Source organism: Cynocephalus volans, chromosome 10 (genome assembly GCF_027409185.1).
Source record: "Cynocephalus volans isolate mCynVol1 chromosome 10, mCynVol1.pri, whole genome shotgun sequence".
Classification (NCBI taxonomy): Eukaryota; Metazoa; Chordata; class Mammalia; order Dermoptera; family Cynocephalidae; genus Cynocephalus; species Cynocephalus volans.
The window spans coordinates 108,471,509-108,480,324 of NC_084469.1; the positions used below are offsets into that span (position 1 = coordinate 108,471,509).

General features: G+C 48.7%; 1 pseudogene; it reads right to left on the reverse strand.

Annotated features, from left to right (window-relative positions):
* Positions 1 to 6,866: 6,866 nt before the first annotated feature.
* LOC134387662 (olfactory receptor 2Z1-like) lies at positions 6,867 to 7,803 on the reverse strand (annotated as a pseudogene).
* Positions 7,804 to 8,816: the final 1,013 nt, after the last annotated feature.

Consider the following 8,816-nt stretch of genomic DNA (forward strand, 5'->3'; position numbering starts at 1 on the left):
CTCAACCTCCATGGGATCGCTGTCCCCAAACAACCTCCATTGCGTTGGGGACATCCCATTCAACCTCCACGGCCTCGCTGTCCTCACACACGACCTCCATTGGGATGGAGACTTCACAGACAACGTCCATTGGCTTGCTGTCCGCAACTCAACTTCCATTGGGTTGGGGACCCCGCAGTCAACCTCCATGGGCTTGCTGTCCTCACAATCATCTCCAATGACTCGTAGTCCTCCAAATCAACCTCCATTGGGAAGAGGACATCGCATTCCACCTCCATGGACTTCCTCTCTTCACACCCAACCTCCTTTGGCTTGTTGTCCTCACACTCCAGCAATTTTGGCTCCTTGTCATCCCAACTCTAAGGCCATTGGCTCACTGTCCTCGCACTGAATCTGCATGGGGTGGCTGTCCTCATACTGAATCTCCATGAGCTCACTGTTCTTGCACCAAACCTCAAGAGGCTCTCTGCTCTCCGACTCACACTCCATTGGGTCGGGGACATTGTTGTCAACCTCCATTGGCTCACTGTCCTCGTACTTAACCTCCATTGGATCGCTTCCTCACACTCCACCTCCACGGCCTCGCTGTCTACGCACCCAACCTCCACGGGCTCGCCAATTTCGCGCCCAATCTCCATTGGCTCGTTTTCCTCATGCTCAAGCAATTTTGGCACCTCGACATCGCACTCCAACTCCATTGGCTCGCTATCCTCGCACTGAATCTTCATGGGATCCCTGCCCATGCCCTGAATCTCCATGAGCTCGCTGTTCTACTGAACCTCAGTGGGCTCCCTATCCTCTCACTCCAACGGCATTGGGTCGGGGACATCGTTCTCAACTTCTATTGGCTCGCTGCCCACGTACTCATCCTCCATTGGCTCGCTTCGTCACACTCAACCTCCGTGAAATCACTCTCCTCAACTCAACCTCCCTTGGGTTTTGGACATCGCACTCAACCTCCGTGGGATCACTGTCCTCAACTCCAACTCCATTGGGTCGGGGACATCGTATGCCACTCCATGGCATTCCTGTCCTCACACTCAACCTCCATTGGGTCGGGGACATCGCAGTCAACTTCCATTGGCTCGCCTCCTCGCACTCAACCTCCATGGGCTTGCGGTCCTCAACTCAACCTCCATTGGGTTGGGGACATCGCACTCAACCTCCACAGGCTCGTTGTCATCACACTCAATCTCCAATGGTTGGCTGTCCTCCCACTCAACCTCCATGGGCTCGCTGTACTATCTTTCATTCTGCACTGGCTCGCTGTCCACGTATTCAATGTCCATTGTGTCAGGGACATTGCTGTAAACCTCTGTGGGTGAACTGTACTAGTACTCAATCTCTTGGGGCTCATTGTCCTCGCACTCAGTCGTCATGAGGTCACCGTCCTCTCAGTAATCCTCCCTGAGATTGCTGTGGTCACACTCAACCTCCATTGTGTGGGAGCCTTCGAATTCAACCTCCATTAACTCGCTGTCCTCATCCTCATCCTCCTTGGGGTTGCTGTCCTTGCACTCAACCTCCATAGAATCAGGGACATCAGAGTCAACCTCCATTGGCTCGTTCTACTCACCCTCCAACTCCATTCACTCATTGTCCTCACCGTCAACCTCCATATCCATGCTGTTCTCACACACAACCTCCTTTGGGCCACTGTCCTCGCCCTGATTCTCCTTGGGCTCCTCTTCTTGCTCTGAATGTCAATGGACTCGCTGTTCTCCCCCTCCAACTCCACTGGGTGGGGGACATTTTTGTTCACCTCCATTGGCCCTCTTTCTCACACCGAGTCTCGAAGACAGTTCTGTTCTCGACTTGACTACCGTTGGGTTTGGGACATCACACTCAACCTCCATGGGATCGCCGTCCCCCACTCAACCTCTATATTGTTGAACATATTCCATTCAACCTCCATGGCCTCACTGTTTTCACACTCACCCTCCTCTGCAGTGGAGATATCACAGACAATCTCCATTGGCTCACTTTCTCCCCTCAACCTCCATGGCCTCATTGTCCTCGACTTAACTTTTATTGGGTTTGGGACATCTCAGTCAACCTTCCTGGGATCACTGTCCCCAACTGAACCTGCATTGTGTTGGGGACATCCCATTCAACCCCCATTTGCTCACTGTCTTCACACCCAGTTTCTATTGGCTCATTGTCCTTCCACTCAATCTCTTTTGGCTTCTTTTCTCCACACTCCAACCCCATTGCCTCACTGTCCTTGCACTGAATCTCCATGGGCCCACTCTTCTTGCACTGAACCTAAATGGTTTCACTGTCCTCCCACTCAAACTCTATTATGTTAGGACATTTTGTAAACCTCTGTTGGTTCGCTGTCCACACACTCAGCGACCAGTTTGTTGATACATCACAGTCCACCTCCACTGGCTCTCTGTTCTCATACTCCAACTCCATTGGCTCACTCTCCTTGCACTTTACGTCCATTGGCTAGCTGCGTTCACACTCAACCTCCATGGGCTTGCAGTCCTCACACTCTGACTCCATAGGCCTGCTGTCCTCACACACAATCTCCATGAGTTCTCTCTCCTCTCACTCAACCTCCATGGGATGACTGTACTAGCATTCAATCTGAATTGGCTCATTGTCCTCAGACTGAAATTCCACTGGTTCATTTTCCAAGTACTCAACGTCTATTGGGTCTGGGTCTTTACTGTCCACCTCCATGGGCTCATTGTCCTCATACTCAGTCATCATGGGGTCGCTGTCCTCACACTAATCCTCCCTGGGATCACTGTGGTCACACTCAACCTCCATTGTGATGTTGACGTTGAAGTCAACCTCCATTGGCTCGCTCTCTTCACACTCAAACTGCATTAGTTCGGTGTCCTTGCACTCACCCTCCATGGCCCTGCTGTCCTCGCACTCAACCTCCACTGGATCACTGTCTTCGCACTCAATCTCCATGAGTTCAATGTCCTTACACTTTAAATCCATTGGCTCATTGTCCTTGCATTCAGTCTACATGGGCTCGCTGTCCTTATGCTTTACATCCATGGGTTCAGTCCTCTCACTCAACCTCCATGGCCTTGCTGTCCTCACACCCTCCCTCCATGGGCTCACTGTCCTCATGCTGAATCTCCATGGGCTCATTGTTCTTGCACTGAACCTCCATGGGCTTGCGGTCTTCACACTTCCAACTCCACAGGCTTGCTGTCCTCACGCTCAAACACGTTTGGCTCCTTCTCTTCACACTCCAACTCCATTGGCTCATTGTCCTAGCACTCAAACACTTTTAGCTCCTCGTCATTGCACTCCAACACCATTACCTCTCTGTCCTCACACTCAATCTCCATTGGCTTGCTGTTCTTGCTCTCCAACTCCAGTGGTTTGCTGTCCGCGCACTCAGTCTCCTTTGGGTCACTGTCTTTGCACTCCACCTCCATGGACTCATTCTCCTCACACTTAATCTCCATGGACTCACTGTCCTCTCGTTCAACTGCCATAGGCTCGGTGTCCTCACACTCAACCTCCATGGGGTCGGGGACATCACAATCAACCTCCATGGACTAGCTGTCCTTGCACTCAACCTGGGATAGCCTGGGAAAGGGTCTCAGGGTTGGCTTGGGGGATTGTGGGGGGGCTCAGGGGCGGTTTGGTGGTATGGCCAGGTGAGATGGGGCACTGGGGCTGTTTGAGGGGATGGCTGGGGGGAGGGGTGGGGAGCTCATGGGCAGTTTAGGGAGATGGCCATGGGGTAAGAGCTCAGGGGCCATTTGTGGGGGCCATCAGGAGGACAGGATCAGGGTCAGTTTGGCGGGGATGGCCATGCAGACTGGCTCTGTGGCAATTTGTGGGATGGGCATAGGGAGAGGCTCAGGGGTGGTTTGGGGATGTCCCCAGGGCCGGGTGTGATCTGTGTTGGAAATTGTCCGTTGTGTTCCAGCACAGCCCTAAAATTTTTCTATTCAGACTTGCAGTTGCAGTAAATATAAAGAATGTCTCCAGTTTGCCTTTTTTTCTTCTGCTTAGTAAGAACAGTAGGTGTCTCATGTCTGCCCTTTTTTTCCCCTGGTGCTGACTCCTGTTACTCTGGGGTGGAGGATGCTGGGGAGAGTCTCAGAAACACTTTCATCCACTGCCATGGGGGAAAAAGGCTCGTGGTTCCATGCACTAAGGTAGGTGAAGAGACAGACTCAATCAGTCATAAAGATGGTGGTTACTCTTCCACATAAGGTGTAGAGTTTGTGCCAGCATGTGATCCTGTTCCATTTCCATTTGTCTGGGCATCAGATTAATACAAACTCTGCAACACAAAGGATTCAATTCTGATTAATTTACTGTTTGTTGTTGTGAGGATAGTAGTTAGCCAATATCTGTTTTCTGATTGGGATAAGCAGTTTCTAGATAACACCATGAAAAGTGTTGAGGCTGGCCAGTAAGCTCAGTTGGCTAGAGTGCAGCCTTATAACACCAATGTCATCAGCTCAGATCCCTGTACCAGGCAGAGACACACACTCAGGAAACTGCCTTAGAGTTTTCTTCCCCTGGTTGAGCACAGGTTAAAAGTAGTGATTCTGCTGCATTCTCACTCTGACACTGGTATGTGGGTCTTTGGGTCATTCAAATGATCAGTGGTGGCATGCAGCAGGTGCAGCACCTGGGGCAGGGAGGTGAGGCCTGCATCCAGCCACTCCACGTTAAGTCCACACCTGAACCTGCAAAGGAGGTCAATGAAGATGCGGAGGGTCTTGCTGGCGAAACTCAACCTGCAGGTGGCCTCCAGCTCCTCAGAAAAACCACTGAATTAACTTTGTAGACTGAGATAAGCTACAGAACATGTCGGGGGGTGGTGAGAGTGGTAATGTAATGAATAAGAGGTACAGATTTCACAGAGAGACTGCAACCTACCTCAAGAGACTGAGCAGGGCCCACACCAAGTTTAAAACAAAAGGAATAAGTACACACTTAAAGTTCTGAACAGAGTGCAGGCTGGCTCAAGAGAGTGAGCAGCCACTCGCTGAAAGTAAGCATGATACAAAAAGAAAGAAATACACACTCCACAGGCAGAGTGCAGGCTGCTTCCAGGAGAGTGAGCCACAGCCCCGCCTTCTGCTGGGATTCAGCTTTTATAGTTTCACTGTCTAATGAATATTCAACTAAGGGGATGGTTCCCAGTTATGTAACATAGTCTTCCACGTGCTCAGTTGGTCTCTTGTTGGAGCATGTTCATTGGTCAAACCCTATCACAGGCTATGCCAACTGGGAGCATCGTGATGTTGTTGAACATGGATACAGACATCCTGGGTTTAAATCCCAGCTCCCCTATTTCCTAACTAGGTGACCTGGACACTTTAATGCCCAGGTGCATTAATTTCCTAATCTGTAAATAAGATAATAATAGCATGTATTTATAGAGTTGGGGGGGGACTATGCTGTGATAACCGAAAATTCTGGTGGCTTCACAAATAAAAGATTATTGCTCATGCAAAGTCCAGGTTAGGTCATCTGGGATACTATAATGCCCTATAACATGCTGTATGTATTGTCCCTGATACCTACAATAATTTGTCCAAGCTAGCTCTGAAAATAAGGCTTGGGATTGAGTGTGAGTTTGACAGTGTGGTTCAATTACTTAAATGCTTCCACTCAAAGCCCCCTCCCCCGAAACACACCCATACCCCCAAACATAGATTGGCACTTGCCATGCAAAATTCTTAGGGCGACATATCAGTTCAGTCTTTCTATGCATGAATGGCTCTGCTTCATAACCCAATGATACATTAGACAAATATCTCTGCAAAGCAAAGAGCAGGGATGTGTCATTCCCCTTGAAATCATTAACTGAGTGATCTTAACTCTTGTGCCTATTGGTGATGACAATAAAAGTTTTAAAATGGCAACATCCAATCTTAGATGGCCCTGATGTATGGACAAGAGTGGACCTCACCATCTCACATCACAACTCTATAACAATTTTGACCATGATAATTACATATGCTTGGATTGACTAGTGATAGAGTTTGGATGTGTTGTCCCCCCAAAACTCATGCAGAAATCTGATCCCCAATGTGGCAGTGCTGGAAGCTGTTTGGGTCATGGGGGCAGATCCCTCATGAATGGATTGATGCTCTCCCTGGGGGAGGAGCAATTAATGAGTGAGTTCTCACTATATTAGTTCCCATGAGAGCTGGTTGTTTAAAAGACCATGGAACCTCCTTCTCTCTCTCTTGCTTCCTCTCACCATGTGATCTGCTTGTACCCACCAGCTGCCTGTCACCTTCTGCCATGAGTAGAAACAGCCTGAGGCCTGCATCAGGTGCAACTGTCCCAGAATCATAATCCAAATAAACCGCTGTTCTTTAAAAATTACCCAGTCTCAGGTATTTCTGTTATACCAACACAAACAGACTAATACAACCAGCAAGGGATATCTCCAGTGACAGCCTTTCACTTCTGTAAAAACTACAAATATGACCCAAACAAAGACACTATCAAGAACCATCAAGGGCAGAAATTTTCAGAGCATCACTGTTAGCACCAGTCCCTAGATCATTCTTGCTTGGATTTCAGGGGTTGGATCCTGGACCCATGACTCAATCTGCAGAAATGTGTAAGAATGGGGTATAAGGCAGGGCACTAATATATGGGCAAAATACTCATAAGCTGAGATCCAGCTCTGCAGTTGAATCAATATTCTTGCAGTAAAATTTTTCTTCTAAAGACAGAAAAAAAAATCCACCCTCTTGTTTTAGTTATTGGGATCACTCGGTTTGTTTTCTAAAAATCCACAAAGGAATAACAAACTCTGGGAGAAGGAAGGGGGTCATATAGTAAATCTTGCACCCCATGGACTGCCAATGACAGATTTCAGCTATAAGGGAGAGTTCCTAGGACAACCAGCATCACCATGCAGTCATCTTATTGACCTGAAGCCAGCTCTGTGAAAGGACCTTGACCAATGACACTAGAACTTCTCTGTTCCTCAGGCTACAGATAAGGGGGTTGAGTGTGCGGGTGATGAGGCTATAGAAGAGGGAGACCACATTCTCCTGCTGTGGGCTATGGTAGGTGCCTGGCACGATGTACATGAACACAGCTGCCCCATAAAAGAGCCCCCCCCACAGTGATGTGTGAGGAGCACGTGGTGAAGGCCTTGTGTCGGGCCTCTGCTGAGTGCATGTGGCCATAGGAGGTGGCAATGAGTTAAATGGGCAGTAGCAAGATCAGCACCCCAGAGATGGACAGCGCCAACTCATAGGCAGAGGTGTCTGCACAAGAGAGCTTCAGGAGGGCGGGCAGCTCACAGAAGAAGTGGTCTACAGTGTGTGAGGCACAGAAGGGGAAGTGCAGCATGATGGAGCTCTGGATGGAGGCCACGAGCACACCTGAGAACCAGGAAGTGCCCACCATGAGCAGACAGACCTGACGTCTCATGAGCACAGGATAGTGCATAGGGTGACACACAGCAACATAGTGGTTGTAAGACATGAGGGATAGCAGGACACCCTCAGAGACACCCATCAGCATCAGGAAGAACATCTGAGCTGCACAACCCCCAAAGGAGATGGAGCCTCCTCCCTGCAGGAAGTCAGCCATCATCTTGGGAATGGTGGTTAGTGGAAACCCAACATCCAACAGGGAGAGTTGGCTGAGCAGGAAATACATGGGTGTGTGGAGCCTGGAGTCTGTGTGAATCAGGTAGAGCAGGATGGTGTTGCTCAGAAGGCCCGTGGTGAACATGGTGACCAGAAGAAAGAAGAGGACCAGGTGTGACCCTGTGTTGCTGAAGAGCCCCATGAGAGTGAAATCTGAGGCTGCTGACTGATTTGATTCTCCCATCCTCCAGGAGGCATCATTCATCTGCAGGAAGAACAGGGCATTTGGAAAGGGGTCTAAAGAGTGTTGTTTCATCTTGCATGCCAACTGCAATTGTTTGATAGCAGCTGCCTACAGTCTCTTGAAGAAGGTGATGAGCAAATTTATCTCAGTCAGAAAAATGCCATGATTGATCGTTATGCAGGCTCTGGTCAGGAGACAGGGACCAGCATGATATTGCCATGCTGCTGCCATTTCTGAGTAAAAGCCTTGTTTTCACCCTCCAGATAAGTGCCACCAACCACACCTGCAGTTAAACTGTCTGTTGCCAAGCAACAGAACACAAGACAACCCCAATGAAAAATTGAAATACCACCCTGAAGCCACAGGGTCAAAGCAGAAGTGGAGTACTGAAGAGACTAGATAATGAAGTAGAAAGACCTATCCCAAGCTGATAGGTGATGATGAGGCTGGATCACAAATTAAGCCCAGACCCTTGAGAAAAGTCTTGTTTCCAAATTCTTGGATGAGAAAGGGGGAGAACCAAAGTTAGGAAGAGTCAAAGGTGGCAAGAACATCTTAAATATCATCCTATCTTTGACATGTGTCCTTTCACAGTGTAGACATCTGTGTCCAAATCTAAATATTTTGCCACCTTTGACCCTTTCTAACTTAGTATTTGGACACAGATGTCTACACTGTGAAAGGACACATGTCAAAGATAGGATGATATTTAGGACACATAAAGGGACACATGAGGGACAGAGGTTGGAGGCAAATGTCCTGGGGTGATGGGTGAGAAGTTGTCCAGAATATTATCCACCTTTCTGAGGTTTGATTTTATAGGATGGGAGTGGAGAACATTATGCTTAACAGGTATTAAGTATTCAACAAAAATCTGCTGAATGAATGCAGTGGACAGGAAGATGAATGAACGATCAGAATGGACTGCCATGACCTAATTAAGAATATGTGAACTTTCACCTTCAACCTCACCTGCCAGGCAAACTCACATCATCCTGGAGCACTGTTCACAC